A 14136-nucleotide genomic window follows, 5' to 3' on the forward strand; every position below is an offset into this window, starting at 1 on the left:
CAGGGAAGCAGACTTCCTGCTGAGCAGAGGGCTGATGCAGGGCTGGATCCCAGAACCTGGGATCATAACCTGAGCCGAAGGCAGAGGCTTAATCCACTGAGCCACCCAGGCGCCCCCAGGCTTTTATTTTATTTTTTTGTGCTTTCCCCTCTGGCTTTATTGAGATATAATTGACATACAACATTAAGTAAATGGAAGCTGCACAGCTTGATGATTTGATATATGTGTATATTGCAAAACAATTACACCAATAAGGTTAGTTAACACATCCATCAGTGGCCAGAGTTACCATTTTTTATCAAGTTCTTTAACAGTCACTGCTGTATAAGGAACAACCCAGACCTGAGTGACTTAAGATGCAACCATCTATTGAGCTCGGGGTTGTACTGGTTGGCTATCTGGACTAGATTCAGCTGGATTTCTTCCTGCATCAGCGGTCAACTCGGGATTGGGTAGAGGGCTTTCAGATCTTGGTTGGGTCTTTCACATGTCTGGGGGGCCTCAGTTGGAACAGCTGGGTTGCCTTGGCTCTGGGTCAAGAGATCTCTCACCTTCCAGTAGGCTAACTCAGGCTTACTCATGTGGCAGTGGAGAGGGTAGAAGAATGCAAGGCTTCTTGAGGTCAGGGTCTGAAAAGGTACAGTGGGACTTCTGCTACATTCTGTTGGCCAAAGCAACAGTATCAACCCAGATTCAAGGTGGGGAAGTAGGTTCCCCTTTTTTGTGGGAGGAACTGTGAAGTGTTTGCCGGGAGGGGAGTAACTGTGACTGTTGTGGCAATTCATCTACTACTTTCTGGGTAATGTCAACATACCAAGCCCTTGAAATGGAGAAGCGGAATGAAGTGTAGGTCTCTCAAGTGTTGCTTAGCAGGAGGGTCCCCAACACATATCTGCTTGGGCCCCAGAGTCTCTCTGTAGTTTATGAAAGAGTTCTTGGAGTTGTAACATAGAGTTTCTATCTTCCTAGGATCCCTGGTGTGTCCAGAGGGCCAAGTTGGGGGCAGAGTTGAATTCCATCTTCCTTCTGGCACTAAAACTTTGTTACTGGACCAAACCAAACATGGTTTCTTCTTTCCTTAGAATGAAAATAATCTCCCAGGAGGACTTTTTTCACCTTCCAAGCAAATAGATTTCCAGCCAGCCCACCATGCTAGTGTGTCAGACATGTCCAGTGGCAGACCTCGCTGAGTCTTCTCTAATTCTCTATAACTCATTAGATTTTCTTTTGCAGAGTCTCTCTTCCTGGATAGCAGAGGGAAAAAAATGGAGTCTGAGGCAATGATTCAAACAGTCTCTCTGGTCTCCTTAGAGACTTCCCAAGTTCTTCCTGTGGTGGCACGTGAGGGGGTGCCTCTGGGTCTCCGCTAGGCCTCCCCGCAGAAAGTCTGCTCCAGATCATTCCTTGAAAGCAGAACGCTGAGGGGTGATGGCCCTATTCCTCAGTGCTCGGCTGCGGAAGCCTGCGGCTTGTGTACCTCATGGACTGGGTGCTCCATGCTCCTTCAGAGCTCTGCAGTGCTCCCTGACTTCCCCAACGACGTTAACCAATGTTCCTTCACCAATATTCCCTCTGAGACCTCATCATATCCTCCCGTCAGTCCCTGACCAAACCTCCAGGGTCTACTCGTCCCTCTCCATGCTGGGCCTTAGATCAGATGATTCGTGTGTTCTGTGTCACAACCCCTCAGCCTACCTGTGACCCTAGCAGAATCGTGGGGCACAGCTTCATGCACAGTGACTCATCCCACCTCTAGTGACAAAGGCAGTGGCTCTGCTTTTCTGTCCCAGATGTTTCCTTGAAAAACAACCAGAAGTAAGAAGAAGTAAACTTTCCTGGGAGACATCCTCAACTGGTGGGAGATGAGATAAATGCCCCCAGCCCCCTGAACTTCAGAGAGGACCATTTTGAGGCACATTTTATACAGTTCCTCAGAGGGGCCCCAGAAGAATGGAGACCCAGTTGTACACCCTTTATTAGCGTCTCCTCCTGCCCTGTCTTACGTCCCTGCTTTCTGGATCAACTCCAGATAAGTGACCTGTACCCAAATCCTTACCTCAGATTCTGTTTTTGAGAGAACTCAAACTAAGACAGGCCCCGCAGAAAGCCCGAGATTCACAAGTTAGCTTCCTTCTGAGGCCCCTGGTCCTGGGGAGCAGGAAGGAACTTCTGCATTATGTCTGGACCAACAAGGACTTATAGGTGACTCCAGAAACTAAATCCAGGCCAGGCCCTAGCTCTGTATAACCATGGTGATCCACGAAGCTGACTTTAAAGGGGCTGCCCCCTCTCCTAGCCCAGTGCCTGAGGACAGGGGAGGAGGATGTAGGCAGCCCATGTGGTAATCTCCTGAGAACCTTCCTTAACCCATTGACATACCTCCTCACTCTGGTTAAAGGTCACAATCACGGAGGATGCGACCTTTGCTTCAGACTGTCTGTCTCCTGCTTCTTCCTCTCTTCTCCCAAAATCCACTGGGAACTCAAGAGTGGGCTTTGGGCCTCCAACTCTTCCCTGCAGACCTTCCTTCTCCCCAGGCGTGTGGTAGAGCTCTGATCTACTGGCAAAGCCTGCCCCTTTCGATGTTCTGTGGAGACATGAGGAATTTGGAAAATCAATTTCTCTCTGGCCACACTTGACTTTCCTGCCACTGCTTCGCTAAAAAGATGAGGAAAGTCGACTCTGAGACTCTGAGTCAATCAGTGGCTTCCTCGCTCTCTAATCTTGTGCTGTCCCAATAGGGTAGCCACCAGCCACCTGTGGCTATGGAGCACTGAAACACAGCTGGTACAACTGAAGAACTAAATTTCAAGTTCATTTAATCTTAATTAAAATTTAAATGTAAAAACTGATATATTCAGTTTGGTTATTGGCTAACTTTAGAGTATATCTAAAACAACTTGAGCCTGTGAATCTACTTTCTCAGATAGAGATTTTATAAAGCTTAAACTGAGGTCAAGTATTTTTTAAATGAAAATCTAACGTCTGAATTGAGATGTGCTGAAGTAGAGATACTCACCTGATTTCAGCCTTAGTACATTAACAGAATGCAAAATACCTCGAGTCATGTCTTTATATTGTTTACATGGTGAAAATGGTAATATTTTGAATACATTGGGTTAAATAAAATATATCATGAAAATTAATTTCACTTGTTTTGTTTTTAAACTATTTTCAATGTAGCTAGAAAGTTTTGAGTCTGTGGCTTGCACTGTATTTCCGTTGGCCAGCCTGTGTTCTAGACAGTGCTATCTGCTGCTTTCCTGGAGCCATGTGCCTCCAGGGCCAGTCCCCAGGGGTGGATGGTGGCAAGAAAAGAAGGTTTTGAGGGTGGGCTTCATATAGCTGTTTAATATTTGTGAAGTATTAAACCTGTTACAGATGTATTGTCCCTATACCCATTGGAAGGATAAGAACCTTTTCCTTTCTCTTCTGTGGCTTCTGTATGGGGAAACTGATGAAAAAAAAGATGTTTTCTGGTATCTTGAATTAATCAATTTATTCACCAGCATGGAAATATAAGCAGAGGGTAATGGATCCTTTATTTCTTTTTTTTTTTTAAAGATTTATTTTAGACAGAAAAAGAGAGAAAGTGGTGGTGGGGGGGGGACTGAGGGAGAGGGACAGAGGGAGTCTCTAGCACACTCCCTAATGAATAGAGAACCCAACTGGGGCTTGATCCCAGGACCCTGAGATTACAAATTCAGCCAAAACCAAGAGTCTGTTGCTTAACCCACCAGCCAACCAGGGGTCCCAAGGACTGGACTGTTTTAAACAGGGCCTAACGGCAGGGTCCCTGACAGCCCAGTTTGTGCAAGAGTCCTCCACCCCAGCTGATTGGTCATACATAGCATGGTTACCTGACTCAACCTGGGCCAAAGAGTTGCTCTCTTGGGGGATTGAGTAAAGGCAAAGGGATTCCAGCTCCACCTGGCTGCCCGTCTTCAAAAGGGGAGCTCCAAACCCCAGTGATGTAAATGAGGGCCACCCTTTGTCATGTGTCTGGGGCGTGAGAAGGCCCATTTGTGAGCCAAGGGAAGAGCTGGCATCTCAGAGAAGACTTTCTGAGTTCCTGGAAGCGCTCCAGGCTCTGGTTGTGCCTCTCATGCAGCTCTCCCTACCGTTCTGACCTCGAGGTCATAGAGAAAACACCCTGTCCTCCAAATACATTCCCGGGTTAGTGCTCATGTTACCTGCAAAGGAGCAACTTACCAATACAGAGTAGTGGCTGAGGGGTAGGGGAGAATATTAATGGGAGAGCTTTGTGTTTATAGGTCAAGGGGAATGTACAAGTAGATTTTTTTTTTTCTTTTTTCCCTACAGAAAATGCTGATCAGTGGCCTCCTTGTTCCAGGGTAGCTGACACAGTCTTGGGCACCACCCTACAGCTGCGTTTTGGGTTCAAAGGCTTTTGTGGCTGGGCTGGGAAGCACATCACCATTTATAACATTGTTTCTAAGGGAGACACATTCCAAGATCCAAACAATGAATTTAGTAAAGAATGTTTGGCTTTTAGGAGGGATGAGCAGAGCCGGCTGTATCCTGGGGGCTGGCTATGCATTAACCATTAGCTTCCCTTCCCTTTAGACAAGGAGATTTACCGTGCGGGGCTGGGGCATGTATGGGAGGAGGGGTTTATGATAAGAGGAAGGAAATAGATAAGGGGCCCCGCAGTTGTGGTTCTCCAAGTCTTCCTCCGCACTGAGCGTCCCCATAGTCCAGGGATGGATGAGTGAGGGAGGTAAGAGGTGGACAAAGAAACTTGTCTTCCTTCCCTCACGGTCACGTCTGCCCGCCCGCCTGTCGAAGTGGGCTTGCCTAGCCCCTGCTCAGCTCAAACCCTTTTTGGAATAAGGCGGGGTGTTAGAAAATGAATCCCACATCCTCTGCCTGGGGAATCCGGGGCGCTCGAGGTGGGCTCTGCGGGGCGGTGTGACCATTCCCTGGGAGTGGCTGTCACAGCTTGGGGCGAGCCAAGGGGCTAGGGCCAAGACTCCATCCGGCTTAAGAGGGCAGCGGCGAATGGGGTGAGGGGAGCCAGTCCAACCTCTCCACCCCTGCACTTCTACCCCCACCCCGCCACCGCACCCCCCCCCCCGCCACCGCACCCCCCCCCCCCCCCCCCGCCGCCAGCCCGGAAGAAGCGCTGGCAGCCTGAGCCCAGACTCGCAGGAGGGGAAGGAGGGGACGCGCAGCCCCAGCATTGTCTGGGAGGGAGGGGAGAAGCTCCGCCCCCCAGGAGGAGGGGAGGGGAGGAGGGGGATAGGGGACGGAGGGCGGGAGACGCGGGGAGGAAGAAAGGCGAGGGAAGAGGGGCGGGGGAGAGATGGAGAGCTAGAGAAAGACGGGGAGAGAGGCCGATCCGACGCGGTAGGGACGGATAAAGGCAGGGGGGCGGGATAGAGGGCGGGAGGGGAGGCGAGGAGGGCGGGGCGCCCGACCCCCAATCGCGCGTCCGTCGCCTGCGCCGCGGGGCTGGATTTGAGCCGGGCCCGCGGCTAGCAGACCCAGGCGCTGGCTGGAGCAACGCCCCCCTACCCCAGCGCAGAGGCACCCCCACTTTCCAACTCCGCGGGCGATGCAGCCGACTCAGGACGCAGGCAAGGTTCGGGGCGCGGGGCACTGGGCGCGGGATGCGGGTCGCAAGGTGCCGGGCACGGGCCGGTCCTCTCTTCCCTGCCCTCCCTCCAGCCCCGCCGAAAGTTTTCCCGCGGTGTTCCCAGCCTGGTCCAGGTCAGCGCCTCAGTCTTCCCCTGCCCTGGTCTCCTCTCTCCTCCCGGGGCCGCTGGGGGTTCCCGGGAGTGCGGAACCCCCGGGGGCCGCGTAGGAGCCAGCCCCTGAGCGCCCAGCTGCTGGCCGGAGAAAGTTGTGGCTCCAAGCTTGCCTTCCCTCTGCGACCCTTGGGGGTCCTTCTTCCCTCCGGCGCCCCCGCCCCAACCGCGGGGTTCTCGGGACTCCTTGGCAAGCTGCGGCCGCGCAGCAGGTGCCGGGATGGGAGGCCCGGACAGCGCTGGGAAGTGTTTAACCCCAAACGGGTCCCCATTTTCCCAGCCCAACGGACGGTTCCCCAGAGGGGGATCCAGCACCCGGCGCGGGCAGGCGTCGCTCCCGAGGCCACATCTGAAGGGCGCGCGGCCTCGGGGGCCCTCGGTCCTCGTGGCACTTCCCGTTTCGGTCTCCCCGTCCGCCTACCGAGCTAGCGCCGAGGTCGTTGGGGACCTCAGCTTTGCGTCCTCTCTCTCCGGAGAGGGGCAGTTTCTTTGGGCGACCCAGCCACTTCTGCATTTCGGTCGCCTGCTTTGCATTCAGCACTTAAACTGGGAGAACTCTGGGGACAGCGCGGAGCGGCGCGGTGGCCCGACAGGGCGACGGAGGGCTTCCTCTTACTCCGGGGCTCTTATGGGTCCTCGTTTGTTCACACCCCCCACCCCCGCCACAGAGTGACAGCAGGAGCTGAGGCTGCGCTTCTCAATGCTGCCCATACTTTATTCCCAGGTGTCCGGAATCCGGGTTCTCCCAGAGGACAGAGGCCGTGACTAACTAGCGTGGGCCAGGTTTCTAGTAAGTACCTTAATGGGATGAATGAAAATTAGACCCAGGGAGCTGCCAAGTAACAATTCATCCTGGAGTGGGACTCTGTTCCTGTCACAGCTGATCTTGGTACAATGGGAGGAAAGAATTAGAAACAATGATTCTTTTAAACAGCTGGGATTCAGAGCCTGGGGCCTGCTTTCCAGAGCATCTGGGGGAGGAATCTGGGTTTGGATTTATTCTACTTATCAGTCCACATTTATTTACTGGGAACTTTTTCTGGAGTGGTCTTTGGAATTAAAGAAACTTCTCGTGGCTAAGATATATTGGGTTTTTTGAGGGGAGGTGGGTTAGTTGTTGGTGTGTGTGTGTGTGTGTGTGTGTGTGTGTGTTTCAACTTGTGTCTACATGTGGTGTCCCAGGGACTAAGTGTGAATCAGCCTGGGAGGCTCCCACTTGGGATCAGAGACCTTGCAGTGGGGTCGCAATCTGTGCTTTGTCCTCTGGACCTGGCAGCCTGGGAGCTGCTGCAGAGTCCTCTGGGCCCTGACAGGCTAACAGCCACATGGTGGCTGGGTTTGGGAGAGGTGGGATAGTTTGGGAAAGAGGGTAGGTGGTTCTTGCCCTGGCTGGAAGGACAGGGAGTCAGAGAGGCTGCCCTCCTGGGGAACCTCAGAGCGTGGGCTGGGCTGGGCTGGGCAGGCTGGGCTGTGAGTCCTGACCCCCCTTCAGAAGACGAAAGAGCAGGGGTAGCGTATATGGAGATAGGATAATCTGGCTGGGGTGCAGCTGAGATGTATCCCATGCTCCTTGCCCTTTTGAAATCTAGGTGCATCTTCAGGGAGCCTGGCTGAAAGGAGGCCAGGTGACCTGGGGCCCCCAGGCATGCCCCCCTCCAGGGGAAGCCCTGGGAAATGGGTGGGAAGGGGTGCCCCTTTCCCCCAAATGTGCAGACCACAGCATGCGTCCCTGTGCCTCAGGTGGCAGCATCTCCACCTTCATGAGCTGGGTATGGGGAGTCTCATCCTGCCCCCGGGGCTCTGGAACCCCCCTCTCTGCATTCTGCAGAGCTTCTGTTCTTCCTGTTCCCTTAGAGGTCACTTAGCAGCGATAGATGCCCCACACCTGTTTTCCCTCCCTCAAGCTTCCATTTCTCAGCTTCGATGTCCTAACCAGGAACTTTCAGTCACCCACTGGTTTTGCTTTGATTTCTTGGTCTATTTCCTGGAATCCCAGAGCCAAGCTTCGTGTCTGCCTTCTGTGCGTGAGCTGCTTAGGAATGACCAGGAGACTTGGCTGGAGAGGTGCCCAGGACTGCGCTTCTAATGGCGTGCCCATGACTGTCCCACAGCATAAAAGAACGCTGGCCTGATGATTGCCTTTGGTTCTCCCTAGGATACTTGGGCCAGAAGTGTCCTCACTGGGAGGGGGTTTACAGGCAGGACCTGAGGGCCAGAGAATCCTGCTGGGGTGCCAGGAAAGGGACTGGGACTTGCCAGGGTCTCCCTCTTTCCCCCAGGGGGAGAAACTGGGCAGGTCTCAGCAGTGTTCCTGGGACAGAACAGGACGGCCAGTCTCTGGGTTCAAGACAGAGCTGTTGAGAGCTGCTGCCACTGGGTTTCTAAAACTAGGGCAGTGGGGGTGCCTGGGTGGCTCAGTGGCTTAAAGCCTCTGCCTTCGGCTCAGGTCATGATCCCAGAGTCCTGGGATCAAGCCCTGCATCGGGCTCTCTGCTCAGAAGTGAGCCTGCTTCCCCCCATCTCTCTCTGCCTACTTGTGATCTCTGTCTGTCAAATAAATAATTAAAATTAAAAAAAAAAAAAAAGAAAGAAAAACTAGGGCAGTGGTTCCCTTCTGCCACCTCCTTGTTTCTCTCACCGCTCCTTACAGTATCGTCCAGTGATCTACCCTCATGACACACTGTCTTATTAAACACCTCCCTGCATCTCCAGAAGAATGTTAAGTGAGTCCTTAAGATGGGGTCAGCTCCTGCAGACCTGTGATTGCTGGTTTCATTTCTTTGGCCTCCTTGTGGGTTCCCGTGGAGGGCATGTGTGTGTGAGGTTGGAGGGAGGGGATAGGGCAGGAGGCACAGGGGAAGCGGGGCACAGTAAACAGGGACATCCTCCAGACTCGGCTGGCAGGGCATCTAGTGGGTCATTTGGGATCGTCCCTGGGATGGCAGGCGGACTCTGGAGCCTATAATCGGCTGATGAAGCTGCTTGGGATGACAGTTTGAGGCTGTAGGACTCTGCCCAGGCCAGCTGTGGCTGATTCCGAGAGGGAAACCTTACACCGGAGAAGGGGGCAGTGACAGGGTCTTGACTAATTCCCAGGGGATGGGCAAAGTGATATAGAAGGGCTTTCCCCTAGTCATCCCATTGATTAAACTTGACAAAAAGATACCCTTGCTGTCCTTGGACATCCCAACCCAAAGTGATTTGGCAAAGTGGGTTTATCTCACCAGCATGGCGCTCTCCCCGTGGCTGGCATGCAGTTCAATGTTTAACTGCTCATTTCTAAAAGAGGAATACAGTGTTGGATTTGGGGTTTGAATGGCATTCGACGGCTTCCAGCTCGATGATATTGGGCAATGTAATAGATGCTCTCAGCATCCTTCCTGTGTTCCCTTGGCCTCAGCCAGTGACCAAAGAAAGCTCCCTCACTTCTCTGCTGGGGTGGCATGGGGGCACGTGCTATGCTGTGTCTTAGAGTCGCCTAGTAACTGGTCCCCCTCACCGGCTGCTGTCCCTTCCCTGTTTCCCTTTCCAGCCCCCTTCCACTTGCACCCTGATCCTTGTTTTAGGGCCAGCTTCTTGGGGAAAGCAACTGAGGATGGGTTTCAGGCTGCAGTCAAACAGTCACGTAAAGCCTCTCAGCCTCAGTTTCCCCAGCTGTAAGACCACAGTTATCATTGTCTCCCGGTGATACTGTGATGGGCATTCAGAGGAGAGCCTGGCACACAGCAAACATTCAGGCTGCCATGGACCGCTCATTGATAAAGATGGAAGAGGCCATGGAGGTTCTGGGAGCGGGCATTATGATGGCTCATGAATGGCCAGTTATAACGCCTTGGTGGAGAGGGGCTATCCTTCGGCTAGGTGAGAAAGCTGAGGGCACCTGCTCATGGCTGTCACATTTAGGCTGTGACCGGTGATAGATGCTGAACAGCCGCTTGGGTGGCACTGGGCCATCCTGGAGTCCTGCTGTGGTCTTTCCTGTTGCCAAGGGGGAATTCAGCCCCGCCACCTTCTGCCTTCCTGGCATAATGGTTTCTCTTCATGACAGAGGCATGTTTTGTTCCCTGAGGAGGGGACTGATTTCTTATGGAAAGGACAGTCCCTACTTTGCTGAACTGCTATGCCATGCCACAGACACCCAAGTGAGAGTCCAGAAAATTCTATGTGGCGAAAAAGACCCTTGTGTGGCAGAATTCGACGTCCCTGCTGTGATTTTTATCCCCAAAGCTCTGTAGACAGTCCTGTGGAGGGAGTCCCGGACTCCACGGTGGCCCTGGTGGGAAATCTTATCCTAGGGATGTAATTAGGCAAGTGCAGAAAAATATGTGCACAGGGATGTCCCTTGCAGCATTCTTTGTAATAATAACCACCGAAATGGAGAGTAAACCTCAACAAAAGCAAACATGTTAATTCTGGTCCAGGTAGCCCTGACTTTTCCAAAGTTGTTTGCCTTAGGCTGCTTGCTTGTTTTTGTTTTTGTTTTAAAGATTTTATTTATTTATTTGACAGAGAAATCACAAGTAGGCAGAGAGAGTGGGGCGGGGGGGGGGGGCGCAGGCTCCCCACCAAGCAGAGAGCCTGATGTAGGGCTTGATTCCAGGAACTTGAGATCACAATCTCAGCTGAAGGCAGAGGCTTTAACCCACTGAGCCACCCAGGCACCCCCGCTGCTTGGTTTTTTAAGAAGGATCTACATTAGTACCTGTTTTGTTAAAGAAAGAAATCCAAAAAGGATTTTCAGTTTCTTAAATTTATTTATTTATCAGAGAGAGCGAGCGAGCACATAAGCAGAGGGAGCGGCAGAAGGAGAGGGAGAAGCAGGCTCCCTGCTAAGCAGGGAGCCTAATCTGATGTACGACTGGATCCCAGGATCCTGGGATCATGACCTGAGCTGAAAGCAGATGCTTAGCTGACTGAGCCACCCAGGCGTCCCAGGATTTTTGTTTTTATGAAAAAAAGGCAAAAAGCATAAGTAGCACTCAGCACTGTACCCCCTACCTCCACCGCCCGTGATGAGAGTGGCCCCTCTCCTTCCCTGGGACCTACTCTCAGCATCTCACTGTCTCAGCATCAAGCCAACGCCGGACGGAGCTTTGAACTGTGTCTGTGAGCATCTGTGCTTTGTCTTGATTTATTTTGTGTTATCTGTTAGCAAGATGTGTCCCAAGGTATCAGAAAAACCTAAACGAGGTTATGTTTGGGTCTGGGAACGCTAACACATTTTCCCATATAGATTAATGGTAATTGATTCTTTGCTTTAGGTCGCTTTGGCTCACGAAAAGGTTCATAGGAACTCTCTGCTTTTGGGTGGCCAGGAAACACCTCCATATGTACACACTAGAATACCATGGGGCTGCAAAAAATACAGGGGAGCGATGTGCATCTATTACTGTGGAAAAATATAATATTTCTCAAAATCAGGTTACCCAACTGTGTTCTTTGCAAATATATCCTCCCCTCCATTTTATATTTGTCTCTGGAAGGATGTGCAGGCAAATGTTCGCAGTGATTGTCTCTGTGTGGTGGCATTTCGGGGAGATACTGATCTTAGTCTTTTTTTAAGTTAAATATTTTTGTTTTTAATGATGGTAAAATATATGTAATAGAAAATTTGTCCTTTTCAGCATTTTTAAGTGTGGAATTCAAGGGCTGTGCAGTCTCTTGTCAGAGGATGCCATAGACTGAATGAGTTGAAAACCCCAGAGATGACTTTCTCGAAGTTCTGGAGGCTGGAAGTGTGGATTAGGGTGCCCACAGAGGTGGGCGAGAGGCTGTTCTAGATCTCAGACTTATCGTTATAACTTCATGTGGCAGGAAGGATGGGGGAGCTCCATGGGGTCTCTGAGAAGGGCACTAGTCATGCCCAAAGGCCTCGCTTCCTAATCCAGGCCATTCTGGGTTAATATTTCAATGTTAAAACTTGTCGGGACCCAAATGTTTCAACGACAACAGTGACATTATGTGTACTCCCTATGTTGTATGACCCTCGCCGGACTCCCTCTCCAGAGCTCTTCCCTTGTCCCAGAGACCCTGTACCCATCAGCTGTCAACTTCCCATTCCCGACCTGAGAGCCCCTGGCAACCTCATTTCCACGCACTGCCTTTGTGAATTTGCCTGTCCTAGGGATGGCATAGAATTAGAATCATTCAATAATCTTTGTGCTTCCCTATATTTGTCAAAGAAATAGAAATGTTTTACGTAACAAGGAATGAAACAGCCCCATGGGAGAGTGGCGGTGTTTTGTCCCTGGGGGTTTTGTTTCAGGCAGGGCCATGAGGTCCTTGTCCTGGCCATCCGTCCCAACCCTGCCATCTTCCCCACTGGGGTTGGGGGCAGGCTCTGACCTCCCCGTTGGCCTGGGGGAGCCAAGGGCAGGTGGCCAGGCACTGACGAATGCAGCGCCCCTGGCCTCGGAGTTGACCGCAGGTGTGGCTTTCTGGTTGCTGACAGCTGGGACTCAGGTCCCAGATGGCGGCTTCTGTGGTGGGTTTGAGTGGGTGTGCTTGGGGTTCACTGTGCCTTGAACCTCAGAGCCGTCTTGCAGTGAGAAAGGACCAAACCTGCTAGAGGTGGGTTATTGGGACCATCCGTCTTGAAGGCTGAGAACGACAGCCTCATCATTTCGATTTCAAGCGTCCTCTGTGTGTGTTCCAGATCCCGGGGCTGAACTTGACCTGCCAACTCCCCACCATAACCTGTTAAATTGCCACCATGGTGGCTGGGGGTATGGCTGTCGAATGTTCTGTCAGCAGGTGGGGTGGGCGGGCTGGTGTGCAGCAGGGGCATTAGCTGGTGGGGTTTGTGAGGCCTCAAGTGCTCCGGAGAGATGGGTGGTGGCCTTAGGTGGGCAGAGCCCTCTTCCTGAAGCTCCATATGGAACTTCACAGTTGATCACACAGACATTTGGGACAAGGATGGCTCTCTGGTGCATGTGACAAGGTAGTCCGGGACGTGGTGCAGTGGGGTGGGGAGCAGGGAAGATGGTGTGTCGACTCTGAGGTGAAAGGGGTCAGGAAGCTTCGGGACCCAGAACTGGGTCTTGTGGCCCTGTTTAGGCGTCATGGGAGTGGATCAAGTGGCTTTTCAATGGGACACCTTGTTCTGTGTGAAAAGCTTTTAGTTCCTTGGTAAGTGAGCTTCCAGAAGGCCTGTCGGGCTCTCCAGAGAGTCAGTAAGAGGATTTAGGTGTGGGAGGGACAGACTTGCCCACTGAACTCTGAAGTTTCTTTACCTGGTTTGGCCTGTCTTCTCTCTGTCCAGTGGGAGGCTGCTCTTTTAATCCTGGGCATTTGGGGGAGTGTAAAGATTTTACAGAGACAGGCTTTGAAGCCCATCTTGAGGAGAGGTTCTGTGTTGCACGGTGCTGATTTTTCTTCAGGGTTAGTTAGCTGGTGGCAGAGCAGGCAGAGGAGGGTAGGAACGTGGTTTTGTGGAAAACTCCCCCTGTCAGCCTCCTGGAAATGCTCTGGAAACCCCCAGATAAACCGTCTTTCCTGGTACTCGGAAGGATCTGAGATCTGTTGTGTGAGGGTGAATTTTTCCACACACGGGGTATTAAGGAGGTGAAAGGAGGTCCCCCTCCAATAGCTGCCCCAGGGGAGGGCTCAGTGTCCACAGGATTCCTCCTTTGCTCTCCCTTCTTTACTGTTTCTGAAATGCCAGGAACCTGCCCATCTTGGGGGTGGGAGGGGAGAGATGGTGGGGGGCATGGATAAAGCCCACGGTCCTGGCTCTTGGGTGCCCAATCCTGGCCCCAGGTAGCGAGGAGCAGGAACCTCATTATCTCTGCACACAAAGCTCGGCCTTAGCTTCTAGCACCAAAAAAGGAAGAGCTGCTGGGGTTCCCTGAGGAAGGGGAAGTGAGGTCAGAGATGAGTCTCAGAGAAATCGCTCAGTAAACAGGAAGAATGGCCAGAAAGAAACCTGTGCTTGTAGGAAATGGGGAGCTGGAGGCCGCCCGTCCTCACCTGCCCTGATAGGTCAGCACATCCCTGCATAGCTGAGAGACTAACCACGGACAGCAAGCGGGGGCTCCAGGCCTCAGGCCCTCCCTGTGGGACAGGCTCCACCTAAATCCCATAATTATCAGGTGGAGGAAAGCTTAATTTGCCCTTCCTGAGGTAGCACATGAAATTACCCTATAAAATAGACCTTGGTTTTGAGAGATGCAGGTCAAGGAATGTTTCATCTTTCTTCCCTTATTAGGGCCAGTGTGGCCTCTTGCTGACTTCCCACTTTTTCCTCAGGCTACCTCAGCCACACAGAAGTTGGCATGTTGCTGAATCCTAGCCTGTGAGGGGCTGATCTTGGCAAGACCCCTCTGGTGGGTGGTGATGAAGCGGTTGCTTTGGGGAAGCAGGAGGG

The 14136-nt window shown here is 52.2% G+C and overlaps 1 protein-coding gene and 1 long non-coding RNA gene across 10 annotated transcripts in view; one reads left to right on the forward strand and one right to left on the reverse strand.

Moving 5' to 3' along the window:
• Window positions 1–211: 211 nt before the first annotated feature.
• On the reverse strand, window positions 212–6489 carry LOC309871459. The gene is made up of 4 exons (XR_014315295.1): window positions 6193–6489; window positions 2380–2587; window positions 1696–1797; window positions 212–1244 (listed from the first exon to the last, which is right to left on the reverse strand). It is a non-coding gene; the product is annotated as an uncharacterized lncRNA (long non-coding RNA).
• RASSF2 (Ras association domain family member 2) overlaps window positions 5141–14136 on the forward strand; it is a 41552-nt gene continuing 32556 nt past the window's right edge. For 2 of the 9 annotated variants that reach the window (XR_014315283.1, XM_082744466.1), the window contains exons 1-2: window positions 5157–5600; window positions 6496–6561. The gene's annotated coding sequence lies outside the window, so the exon portion shown is untranslated. Of the gene's footprint in view, window positions 5734–6495; window positions 6562–14136 lie in introns of all 9 variants that reach the window. The other 7 variants (XM_082744476.1, XM_082744475.1, XM_082744470.1 and 4 more) reach the window with 7 other exon arrangements.

This window comes from Mustela nivalis (genome assembly GCF_964662115.1).
Source record: "Mustela nivalis genome assembly, chromosome: 8".
Classification (NCBI taxonomy): domain Eukaryota; kingdom Metazoa; phylum Chordata; class Mammalia; order Carnivora; family Mustelidae; genus Mustela; species Mustela nivalis.